The sequence below is a fragment of the Corapipo altera genome, unplaced genomic scaffold (assembly GCF_003945725.1).
Source record: "Corapipo altera isolate COAL_440 unplaced genomic scaffold, ASM394572v1 61411, whole genome shotgun sequence".
Classification (NCBI taxonomy): Eukaryota; Metazoa; Chordata; class Aves; order Passeriformes; family Pipridae; genus Corapipo; species Corapipo altera.
Window position 1 is genome coordinate 2,588,099 of NW_020884875.1, and position 13,330 is coordinate 2,601,428.

Here is a 13,330-nt window from a genome sequence, read left to right on the forward strand (position 1 = left end):
TGTTGATTTTCTTTGCCCTGCTTATTCAATTTCTTTAGAGACATCCAGAGATGAAAGAGAAAAGTGTTGTAAAGACTAAAAAGAGGTCTGCAAACTCTCTTGTTATCAAGCAAGGTACTAGAAATGTACAGCAGCTCATGTGACTTAAAGAGGCCATGTAGCATGAAAGAATACCACCCTTTTACATGAAAACCTGTCAGTGTCTACAGGAGGTAAATATAGATTACTGAAGATACGAGGTCACTGAGAACTGCAGGCTTCTGTCTTTGCTCACTTTGCTAGTCACATCTGTGAAAATCATTTGCTACCAATTTTGACTCCCTCTCCTACTTTATGTCATGATGTTACTTATAAGCAGAAGAACAACTGGCTTCACTTCTTACTAGGGAACTCTTCCAGAGCAGGATGAAAGAAGTCTTCAGCAATTGCAAACTGATGGTGAAAACAAGGGTTGCTGTGAGGTTATATCTCTTACTGACAGCTGCCACAGCAGCGCTGGAACTCTGGGTAGCTGGGACAAAACTCAGGTTAGCCTATGAACTGTGTTAATGCAAAGTAACGTTTTTGACTGGCCCTCTTTGAGTGAAGGTAACTGACTTTCTGTGCATCCAGCAGGATAGAAAACTCTCTCTGTAGTCATTAACAACAGCTGGTACAGAAGATTAACAAATTAATAATAAAAAATGTTTGGAATCTTCATTTATGCTCCTTTCAAATCAAGTAATTTCATAATGATAATTTCATTTCAGGTCCCACTGGAAAATAATATCTCTTTAAAATCTCCAAGTTTAATTCTTGGTATATATTTTTCTTTACAAAAGATAAAGTAAAATATTTAATCTTGCATTTGTAGGTGAGATGTTTTTGCCAGTTTTATAGACATAAAAATATTAATCTTTACAATGATGATTAAAACCAAAAGGTTCATTAGAGCCTGGGCTGTCTGGTCTGCTGTATAGCTCTTGTAGCCATAAAACTGAGTTTTCTCATTTTCAAATATCCTCTCTTGTGTCAAAATCTTAACTACATTAATTGAGGGACATATCATGATGTCGAAAAGGGCACTCTCTGGTGGCCTATGGTGAGTGACCTTCCAGCTTATTATGTCTGAATGTCCTTTGCCCTTTGCCCACTTAGAGCCTACACAGTCTTTCTCCAGTGGGATTCTATCCTGATTTGGCATAAAGAGGCATTCAAAGAATGAACAAGAAAGTTTGTGCACTTGGAGAGTAAAAAGTAAGACAACAGGTAGGAATCCGCTTTGTTCTCTATGCTTCTCTTCTCTGTCCCTCTCTTCTCGTGCTGAAGCATAAAAGGGACCAAAAGTCTCCAAAGAGAGCCACTGCTCTCCCATATGACCTTGGTGAGAACTGAAAATACAGCTCACAGCTGATAATGGATTTGGAAGCTGTGTCCTTTTATAAGAAGATGCACTGTTCCTCCTCAGCCCTTCCTCCACTTTGGATGTATCTGTTAACTGATCAAGGGAGGACTCTTCTTTGATCTGGATGTCTAGAAAACCTTTCCCTTAATCTACCTAATCTACTACCGCATGACTCTGAAGTTGCAGTCTGTCCTTTTTTACATGCTGTTGTGCCCACAAATGCTTATCAAATATTTGCTGTTTGCTGTCTATTGTAACTGTGCCCATAAGTACCATCTGGCAAATATATTCAGTTATAAATCTAGATCATTATTACAGCACCATAAAATTATCTTCAACTGACTGGATCAGATCAGTAGATAAGTTGTGATGAGTTTTATATGTATTTTATGTTGGACAATTCTATGCTTTGGATTCTGGTTGCAAAGACTCCAGACACAGCCGGGAAAAAGTTGCATGTCGATTAGTTAATATTTGTGTGAACCCTTTGTGCCATTTCATCTACCTATTTAGTTGATTACATGCATGGTGTGATCCTAACGATGTGTAAGGTACTCTGTCCTTCAAGGCAGACTGTCCTTATACGCACTCTATATGTCTTGATGATCTGCCTTCAGATCTATCTTGCTAGCAAAACATTTGGTCCCTTTCTTTGTGCTCTTGGGAGGTCAGCTGCATAACAAACAGCTTGTGTTGCTTGATGCTTGATGCTCCTGCCCTCTCAGTGAGCTTGATGCCTCAGTCAAGTGACATTTAATTTGCAATCAGTGCGGACCTATGAGCGCTTGACACAGGTCACCGGACACTTTTATTCCGTCCTTAGGCTGTCTCTGGTTCCTAAGTCAATAGATACTGGGGGTGCAGTGAAACTCACATGTGTCCTGTACAGGGCCTTGGAGACCTAAGGAATGGGTCATCCTAATAGACTTTGAAGATCCTCGTAAGCATTGCAGGTAGTGTGTCATGGTGTTAAAAGCTGTTTTGTGCACGGAGTATAAGAAAACACAATAGCTCTGGTTATCCAAAGCAATTAATTAGTCATTGAGCTGTTATAACTGAACGTGTATTGTAATTTAGCATAATTTGCTTAATAGTAATACATTAATACAGTAAGTTATTAACAAAAGCAAGACACTTTCTGCCCCAAACTCCTTTGTTCAGGCAGGTGCTTTATTGTTGCAGTGCAGTTCATAAACTAAAATAATACAACTTCCTCCTATGTGGTAAGTACAAAAATTATATAATCAGCAAAGAAGAAGCAAAAATGACATGCAGGCACAGATACACACAGACCTTTGCAGATGAAAAGTAACAAAAATAGACAGAACCCTGAAATAAAGAGAGCAAGAAATAGTTGTCTCAAGGAAAGTATCTTTTAGTAGTATATACTTGTTTTATAGAAGACTTGGCTAGGAAACAGAAAGGTCTCAAGGAAAGTATCTTTTAGTAGTATATACTTGTTTTATAGAAGACTTGGCTAGGAAACAGAAAGACAGAAATCTTAAATCCTGCTGTGTAGCTGACTCTATGTTTGTAGACTTCCAAGATCTAATTACAAATCCTACAGTGGTTTTAATTCATTATGTTATCAGACAATGTGCAGCAATAACTTAGAAAATATAGGAATAGAGAGATTTCAGGGGGTAATTTCTCTCACAAAAGGCAAGATAATGGATTTGCTTACAAAATATGTGATGTGAAATTTGTTTCAATTGGTCACTGTTTCACTCTTGTGTGATATTTTTCTAACGGAAGTGAGAAACACGTCTAACACTGTCCTATAGAACAGTGTCCTGGATCAGGCCAGGACAGGGTTAATTTTTGCAGCACCCAGGAGGGGGCATGGCTGTGACCTGGAGGTTATTCTACACCACCTCAGGTAATTTTCTGGGAATGTGGGAAGGGTTCTCTTCCCTTTCGGGGTAAAGTAGTAGTGGTTGGGTATTGTTAGGCTCTGCCAGGTATCAGTGGTGAGAATTTGCACATGAATTGCTCACCTCTCTTGTACACTTTTGCTATTAATATTGTTGCTTTTACTGTTTATTTTCTTATCTCATTGCTGTTTCGAGTATATTGTTCCTATCTCAAACTGTGGCCTTTACCTTTTGTGTCTTCAGTTCTCCTTTCCAGCCTGCCACAGAGGTGAGGGAAGAGAATGACTGTTGTATGGGTTGGAGTGGTTTCAGTGGGAACACTAAATTCAAGAATACCATTCCTAAGCCACAGTAAACTATTAATAAGAATGGGTACAAGAGTGCCTAGTTTTCAGAATTTAACTAGACTTATAATCAAGCCACCAGTGAGACTAAAAAATAAGAGAAACAAGACTATTACATTGCACCATGGGAAATTTTAGCAGTATGACAGGGTACTTGATGAGGTGGAATAAAATGTTTGGAGGGATAAACAAAAGATACAGAATGAAGGATAATTAGTATCAAGAGGATTGGTATAACCACCAGTGCATGCTGTTCCTTACATTCAGAAGAGAATGCCAGAGCTTGTCATTGATAGTAATAGAAATGGAGGGTGAGTCTTTCAAGGAAGCTGACTCTGCAAAAGCTGTCAGACTAGAAGGCCCTATGAAAGAGAGAAACAGAAAAAGTAGTGCAGAACAGGGACAAGATACAGCCCTGGAATCAAACACTAAATGCGGAGGAGAAATGATAATGATTACGTAGTGAAGTCAAGAGTGTAAAAGGTAAGAAAAGTAATACTGGCAAACGAAATTAATACTCTGAGATTAGGATAATAGAATTTCCAGGAGAGTGGATAGTACATGAGAATGAGAAATCAGCAGAGGAAGGAGAAGGGCCTCTAGAGCAGCCTTGATTAATTTACTGCCAGAGAAGTTAAAAAATTGCTAAAATGTCTTCTAAAGATGTGCCCCTACAGAAAAAATCAGCATAGATAAAGAACCTAGCAAACTAAGAATCACTTGAAATAATACATAAAAGTGCTCCTGACTCTTAGAGTGACGTAATTGCTAGCCTGTAGATTCATTGAGAAAGAGGAATTGACTTCCTTTGAATGAAGACCTAGTTTGGAAGCAGGATGCTACAGTGAAGTCCTTTCCTTCCTGTGAGAGTGTACCTTTTACAACCAAATCAATTTGATTGAACTTCTGGGTTTTGGATACTGGTCAGTCTATTTCTGTCCCTCAGGGCTCTGAGGTGGTACTACAACTCTGGGCAGTCAGTTCCATCTCGATAGGGAGGCTGGGCTGTGTTGCTTGGATACCTTTCCAAGGAGCCTACCTGGTGGTGGAGCTCTTGTTTCCAGTCTTCAGGGATGAAGAAGCAGGCAGGCAAGAAACTTGGGCTCAGCCAAGCCACAATCATTTTTACTCTGGAAAACACTAGGCAGTTACAAAACAACATCCTGTACGTACCCTCCTCCCCCGCTTAGTGTGATCTCACCTCTCCCGGGAGTTCTGTTTTGGACAACATCTTTCCTGACTTTTCTCTAGGCATGTGGTAGTGGTTTGGCCTTTTTACTCACACAATCAATGTTTTTTGTGATCTGTCATTCTTTTGCTCACATACTTCAACTGGGAGTTGTGTAGTTTGCATATTCTCCACCCTCCACTGGCTTCTTTATACAATTTGTCAAAGCAATGACCTTACTGGTAGAAACTCCTTTTTCCAGTAAAAAAAGGTTACCAGAGACCAATGGATCTCTACTGCTTTCTCCAGCAAGAAAAGACATGAGTAAAAGATATGTCAGAATGACATTTCCCAAAGGAAATGAGTCATTCATGGGATAATGTGGATGGACTCCAGTGCAGAAGTACACTTCTGCTCTGTATATTAAAAGAGGAGGAACATGGTAATTTTCGTGATTATCACACATTGCTAGAGTGTAAGGTTCCCCCCCTCCAACCCAACTGTTTTACCTTTCCAGACAAATTAGTACTTACACATTGGCACCTCCATGATGCATTTAGAAATGGTGCTGGTCAACTGCTAACCCACTTCACACTCTTTAGGTGCTTTACAAATCACTGGAGAGGTTGACGAACTCTCATGTTCTCCAAAGACCAGGCTTTTTCTTGCAGGGTCTGTATTGAAATTCTTCGTTCTATTAACCTTTTTCATCTTAGTTTAACTTTTTTCTTTCAAAATGTTCAATTTGCATCTAACTGAAAGCCTCTTAGATTTTCTTGGTCCTGATCATGGTGAAGATCAATTTGCATCACAGAGAAACACTGCTACTATTTTTGGCTTTGTCTGAGATCCTTGTTGACTCTTTGAGAAGAGAGGCCAAGGATTTAATTTATCAAGGGACTGAATTATTTTGTTACCTCTCCCATCCCAATGCTAAGTCTGGCACTGTTTTCAAGCAGCGTAACACTTGTATCAAAGAAAGGAGGAAAAAACCACTTAAAATATTCTTTCAGTTTTCACTTGTAAACATTGCCATGGGACTAATTTACTGCAATAAAGCATGCTGTTTTGCAGTAATATTTTAGAATTCTACTACAAAATTGGTAAATAGACAAACTTTCCTAAGTTGGGATGAATGCACTAAACCTTGAAATCTAGAATGGACTGGTGCAGATGAAGGTAATGGAGAAGATGACAGGTGAACATGTTTCCCCCATATTGTTATTTTACTTGTTACATACTGCTGTGCTTTCGTAGATGAATGTTTGGTAAAATATGTGATTCCAGTGGGGAAAAAATAGCCCAAATATTGTTTTGCCATCTTTCATTTTTTTGGCTTTATGGGGAGTGTTGTCTGCTAGAAGGGACACAGAAATTGTATGAGCACACGGGAAAGCCTACCCTTTTTTCTGCCTAGTTGGGAAAAAGCTCCAGTAAGGTTGATCGTGCCTGGTAGAAAAAAAATTAGATAAGTACTTATTTCGTATTTGGAGAGCTATTCATATTTTTGTGTTCTAATACTTGAGAATTTTTTTCTCCTCTCTTTTCAAACAGGCCATGGAGGCTACTTTTAGCTGCATGCCTCATTAGAAATATTTGAGATTAAAGTGACCGCAGTGGAAAGAACAGCGGGGAAAGAGCATTATAAAACATTTCTGTCTCTAAATCAGTTTTGCCTCAGACATATTTTTGTCTCTGTTGAACTGATTCTAGTGCCAGCCATGACTAGCCCTGAAACTGGTAATTTTCCATGGTGAAAACTAAGATGGATAACTTTCTAACAGCTGTAAGAAAACAAAAATAATTCTGTTGCACACAGCTGGATGAACCGAAATCCAGCTTTCCAGTCAATCCATTCTATCTAATGCTATTTTGAGAAATAATCATGCTCTCTTATTCAGGATTATTTTAAATACTCTGGGCTTATTTGCAAGAAATATTATTTCCTGATTTATAACTCTTGCAGCCCTATTGGCTTATATGGAGAACAAGACAGTGCCCGACTCATTGCGATTCTCAAAGGTATGTAAATGGCAGCTGTGAGTACAAACAAGACTACAGAAGACCTTCCTTTGGAGGCGAAGCATGAAGGCTGGCTGTTTACTTACTGTTGTAAGGAAAGTGGCAAATGTGTTCCCTGCAGGCACTGATACAAAGCCAGTCTCTCATGGCAAGGCATCTCTCTGTCAGAGCATTTGGAAGGACGTTTGATCTAGGAGTGCATTATACTATTTTTATAGGTTATGAACTCATGCCTAGTGTAACCCTGCTGAAAGCAGCAGAGCTGTCCTGGGAAGCTGAACTCTTTTTGTCACATATACAGTTTTTGTTGTGTGGGGTATGTAGATAGTAGAGGATCACATGCTGCTTTCGTGGTACACAGTAGAAGAAGCAGTTCTGTGATATACAGTGTTGGACCAAATTTGTGACTAGAAAGTCACAAATTATGTCATTGGAAAATATAGCCAACTGGCTTGGCATTTGGGCTTATAGAATGTCTTGTAAGATTATTGTTTCAGCCTGAGATGTACTGTGTACTTCCAATCAACCAGATAGGAGTTACGAGCATTGTATAAGTGATTGTATTGAACCATGCAGCACTGTATCGAGGAAAGCAGATGACACAGAAGTTTTACTGAGGAAGGTGTCTGTGAAACAGATCTAGTACAGTCAAAAAGCATGGAAGATGCTTGAGAAGGCAGTGAAAGCTTGTTTGCTTTTATTCACAGCTTCCTTGAACAGTGTTACAAGAGAAAGTGGAGAATTAAAGGTTTTCTGGATTTTGTGTGATTTTTTTTTTAACATGTTCCTCACTGGAAAAAACCCCTATATGTTAGAAATGGACTACATATTCAGACGAGAGGTGAAAAAAAGAGAAGGAAAAGCCCCAGATTTATTTAATTTGCAAATTATTTTGATTACCCTTTTGACGTACACAGTTGTCATAAAATCACCGTAAATATAGTAGTAGTTCCTTGTTTTGACATTAGCTTGTGAATTTGTGATGCATTTTGCAGAAGTCATGTTTATGTTGTGGTCCAAGCTATATTGTAGAACTGGATGGAGCTACATGCTGTTAAAGACGTGGAGTATGACATGGTGTTACAAAAACTGATAGTACAGCTCCTACATAGATGAGAACCACAGCTAAGAGAAAAAGCAGTTGCTGCTGTGAAATAATCCACAAGCCTTCATGTAATCCACAAGCCTTCATGAGATCCAGACCTCAAGGTTAGAGCGCTTTGTTGCATCCTGTTTTTCCTTTGTTGCCAGGATTTGCTTTCTTCTTCTGAAGTACTCTGCTTGGCAAGCCTTCTGTTTTGATTTCAGCAGGGTATTTCTTCCTCAGGGCTTCTACTAATATTAGTGTATACACTGTTTGCTATTCCCTCCTGTATCCATAGAAGTTCCAGCTAGGTTAAGGGTGAACTGTAAAGGATGAAGAAAACCACATGTACGCTTTTTACTTGAAGGGCAGTCATACCACAAGCTAGGTATAAGCTAGGTATAAGCTAGATACTGGAGTGCAGCCATGTGCCAATATGTGTCTGACAGGGCAAAGGTTTTCTAGAGCAACCCCTCCTCTACATCTCTGCTATTGCTAGCCCTGAAAATGCTCTGCAACCTTACAGAATTAACAAGGTGTAAAATAAAATGTTACAGGGAAATTAAAGATTTTATTGAATTCTTCTATTTTTGAATCTCTCTCAACAGAAAATACCTCTGAATCTTGTATGTTTATTTTCTGCCATTTGCAAGTCCCTGTCGTTGTTGCCAATTAACCTGTAGGTGGATAGAAGCCAGTGATTCTATTGTAATTCTATGGATATGACACTCCTCCTAGGTGATGGGAGTTCTTCCTTATGGTGTGAGTTTCATTATTCATCATTCTTTCATCATATTGCATTATTCTCTGCAATATGCAGAGGCACTTACTATGGAGTTTTTAGAATTTGAGAATCTAAATAGCCTTAATACCTGATCTTCTTCACACACAAATTTCCATAATTTCTTCTGCTTTATTGATTTAATTTTTTTCTTTTTTTTTCTGTCACAATATGATTATGTTGTACATTCTATGTATAAAATGATTAACAAAATTCTCTATGGATCTTTTGCTTCCATGTCCATAAGGAACTACTTCTCAATCAATTTTAGTGTGCTTTAGATAATGGCACCATTCTTAAGTAGGAAAAAATACGTAAAGGATTAAAAGTGGAAAAGACGTGGACATCAGTGTGGAACAGGACAGGGTAAAAAATTGGAAACTAAATAAGTTAGTTTGGAAATGAAATTATTTAAATTAAAGAATAAATTAATTTCTAAAAGGAAGGAAATGAAAATACTTTTTAGAAGTAGATTGAAAGCTCAGTACAGACCATTATGAGGAGATAAGGGTTTTATGAGGAGCTAAGGGTTTACAAAGAGAAAGACTGGCAAAACCTTGCGACACTAGTTTGAATTAGGTTTAGAAACCAAAACCAAAACTTTCACAGGGTCACAACCAGTAAAATACATAACTGTGTCTCCATAACTTTCCTTCCAACGTGTTACATGAGTTATTCTTACCAAAGTACACTCTCCTGTTGGCTGTAGCTGGACTGGGTAAGTGAATAATTGACTTGCAAGAGCAGAGCTATGTAAAGGGAACTGGAAGAAATGTTTCCTCTTTAAACTTCTATCAAGGACTTTTGCAAACTCTTCAGGAATTACATGAGGCCTGAGGCTACTTTTCAGTTTTCAGTGTAGACTTAGGAACAGGATCAAGCTATAGTGGGGTAAGGCTAAAGCTCTGGTTATCTTCTAGACAATTTTTGCAGCAGTTTTGCTAAGTTTTAGGTTCCTGTTGTTATGAAGGGTCCTCTAACATTCTTTGCTTTTAGGTCCACATTCTAAGAGCTGCTGCTTCTCCTGACTTCTGCAGAAGCAAAGGGGTAATGACAACTTTTAATGATTCTTAAGCAGAGGCAGCCATAGACATAGTCAGAGCTCCTAAAGAGAGCAGAAATGATGTAAGTTGAATGACATTTGTAGAGAAGAAGTCGAAGGAAAGGAAAAATAAATTGTTCCTGCAATAATTACTGAGTTCTCAGTAATAATTCAGCCTGGGTTATTGAAATATAAAATTGTTGCTATGAATGTGAATGAAAATTTAGGGGTATCACACGGGAGTCTTACCTGGCACTCTCTGTTTAGAGGCAAAATTAGGGAATAGGTCTTGTGTTGTCAGTTTAGTGTTTATGTGATAATGTTCTGTATTTTCTCCATGGAGAGAGAAGACATTCCATCCTTGATAACTATCAAGACAGGCCTTTAAATGATTACTTGATATCTATGTTGCAAAGCAGCTTTAGATCATTAAGATAATCCAGACGCTTTACCAAGAACATGACATGTGGCTTTTTGTTTTTCTCTGAAATGGCGTAATCACAAAGAGAGACCACAACTGCAATGTAAGCATCTCTCAGTGGGGTTTGAAAATATGACACAACAAGGTCAATTAACTATTGTAGGGTAACTGGAAGGAATGAGTTCACCTGTTTCAAAATGTAATTAGAAAGCAGCAATAATCAGAATCAATGATGATTTTGACATTATAAAAAATATATATTGATGTATAACAATGACCTTGATTTTAGTACCTCTCTTTACTGATAATGCTAACAGAGCTCAGTCTCAGCAAGTTAAAGGTTTCTGTTAAATGAGTAGTCAGAACAAACCACCTTTAGAATTCTTCAGTAATGGTGAGGCCAGTTTGGATAGCTCTCTGAGGTTCTTACAATCTATCAAAAAAAAAATTCCAGGTTAAACTTAATTTTGAGATCAGGTCAGGACATTCAATCAGATTTTTTGCATCACCCGTTGTTTAATTAAACTTATTATAGATTATAAATTAGTGCTTTCAACATGACTAGCCAGCCCTGGTTTACCTTACAAAATCTGAACAATTCAAACTTAAGGTAGTCAAAGCATAAGTGTAATCCTTTAATGGTAATCACCTTTCATTTTCCATTCTGTTTATTAACAGTTCTCTCCTAAAAGCAAGAAAACAAGCTGTGATTTAGAATCATTACCTCAATGCTAATAAAAGTCCTGATATACTGCATGTGCAAACAGTAAATATTGGTCAGCTAAGTGTTCATCATCTGTTCTATTATCCTTGCACTAAATAATCCCTGCTGCAGCATTTATATCAAAAACTTGCTTAGAAAACTATGTTTATTATCAGAGTTCAATTCAGCTCATCACACTGTTTCAAAATTGATCTTCATCTTTTTCCATCTGAGAATATTACAAGCAACTAACAAAACAGCTGTGCACATACTTGGGGCACCTGAAAGTATTTTTAAACCTCAGGAGTATGTCTGCTTATGCTAGTTAGGCTTTCCATAATATTTCATGCAACAGTAATGATGAACTGTTTGGTGATTGTGCCAGTGCCAGAAAGAATAGCAGCATCCTTTCTGTGGATTGCATAGGGACTCAGTTCAGGCTTAATCAGCTCAGCCCAAGAGCCATGCAGTTTACACTGGCTGCATTTAGTGGTTTAGGATAGGTATTAGCTTAGTCACTGCCATCCTAACATGACTTCATTATCTTATTTGTACCGTCCTGCCAGCAACTGGACGTCTAACCTTACCAAGAGGAAGACAGAAATTATTTTTAAACCCACTTCCAATCTTCCAGTATTTTGATTTTTGGCCAGTTTGAAATGTTAGGAATATGTAATCAGGAATGAATGTTTAAGATTATAAAATGATTGTGCTTTCAGTGTGTAGTGTTTTTAGTGAATTAGCCTCAGTGTTTACAAGAGACTTGCAAAGTTAAAGCTTCAAAGCTTTAAAATGAATTGCACCGTTTGTATAATTCGCTGAGGAGGAAAATGTTTTTGCACATTTTGCCAAGGTTCTTGGCACAACTTTCTTTGAAATTGTTAGAGCCTTTTATTTATCAAGAAGTGTATATTGTTAAAAGTAAAACTTCCCCTGTGCTCTAAATTTTGCCTCAGTTAATCTTTCAGCAGTGCTGAAAACGGAGCTTTAATAGCAGCTTTATCAGTTAACCCAGTCACTCATCCCAGTGCTTATTTGATACTGTGTCCATACAAGCACTTGGGGACATCAGAAAGAGGCCGACTTGTCAGTGGGCCAGCTGAGAGGACCTTGGTGGCAGGGGGGAAAAAAGAGACCACAGAAATGGATGACATTAAATGGAATTTGACACAAATCCAAAAGGAATTATCTGACCACAGTAGCCTAGAACAGGCGTGGATTGCTCTTGTATTTCTCCTTGATTTTCTCTGGTATGTCACCCACAGGAATAGAGAGAAAGACAGTGGTCCCTCACTGTATGAATGTAGCATCTGGTGCGATTGAAGGGGAGGTGCTGACTGAGCTGAGAATAAAACTGCGCTGATGCTGTCATCGCAGGAGCAGCCGGCTCAAGCCAGCGTGGGGCTCGTAGCCAAGGCACTCATTAAGCTCTTTTGCTGTCTTCAGCAACAAAGATTTAGGGAGAAATCTGCTCTCCCTACTTGTCTCTAATTTTTCTGTTTTCTGTTGAAGGGGAAGAGGGTGTGTGTATATATAAGTGCAGCTGAGGGGATGACATTAGTGTTAGAGAGAGTGGACCAAAAATTGTACAGCCTTGCCTGTAAAGGGAACTGGGAAGAGTAATGGGTGAGGACTTTCTGGTGGATGGCCAGAGCAGAGGAAACCCATGCTGATTTGTCTTGGGGATGAAAAGGAAAGGCATCCTTGATTTCTTGTAAGCCTGTCATCACAGAACTCTTGTAACAGAAAGACTCTTTTGCTCCAGTTCATGCTGCACTCAATCACTAGCAGTATTTGTCATGTGAGTATTCTGTCTGTGCCTGGCAGACTCTGTGACCGGTCAGGCAGACCTGTGGCTTTAGAGGTCATGGCTGGTCCTGTGAAATAATTAAATGACAATACTCAACAGCATAGGTGGAAATTAAAAAATCAGTTTAATTTAAAGAACTTAGGTAGTCTTCTTCAGATACTCCTGCTTATTAATAAGAGTGGAAGACAAAAAATAAAATAAGAAAATAAGCATGGAAATGCAGACCAAATTGCAAAGAATGAAGGCTATTTAGAGAAAAAAAACCCCAAACAAACGACTTTTTGGGGAGAGGTGGCCTTTCATTTTACTTTTCACTTTACTACATTTGCATTTGTGAAGTGGTCTGTAACTCTTCTTCTTCTCGGTTAAGTCTTTCACATGGCATCATTTGTGGTTCAGAATTCTTACTCACCTCATTTTTTTTTCCCTAAACAAAGAAGTACCATTCATATAGTTGTAAAGTTGTCTTGTCAGCAAAAAAATTGTAGCTCTTGCCAATGCAAAGAAGTCTGATATTAAAAGCATGCATGACTTTGCTATCTTAAGATGAAGCCATTAGCATGTAACTAAAGAGTAAGTTCGAGGGAGAGAAATCGTGTTAAGAGGACAGAGTGACTACCTGGTGCCAAAAAGATATTTTATGCTTGCTCAAGCAGTTTTGATGAGTTGATAGCTGAAATGTTTATGCTTTTATTCA

General features: G+C 38.4%; 1 long non-coding RNA gene across 1 annotated transcript in view; it reads left to right on the plus strand.

Moving 5' to 3' along the window:
* The first annotated feature begins 1,207 nt into the window (after positions 1-1,207).
* The window catches only part of LOC113943066, a 41,982-nt gene continuing 29,859 nt past the window's right edge, over positions 1,208-13,330 (plus strand). The window contains exon 1 of the long non-coding RNA XR_003526188.1: positions 1,208-1,236. This is a non-coding gene — a long non-coding RNA (uncharacterized LOC113943066). The remainder of the gene's footprint in view (positions 1,237-13,330) is intronic.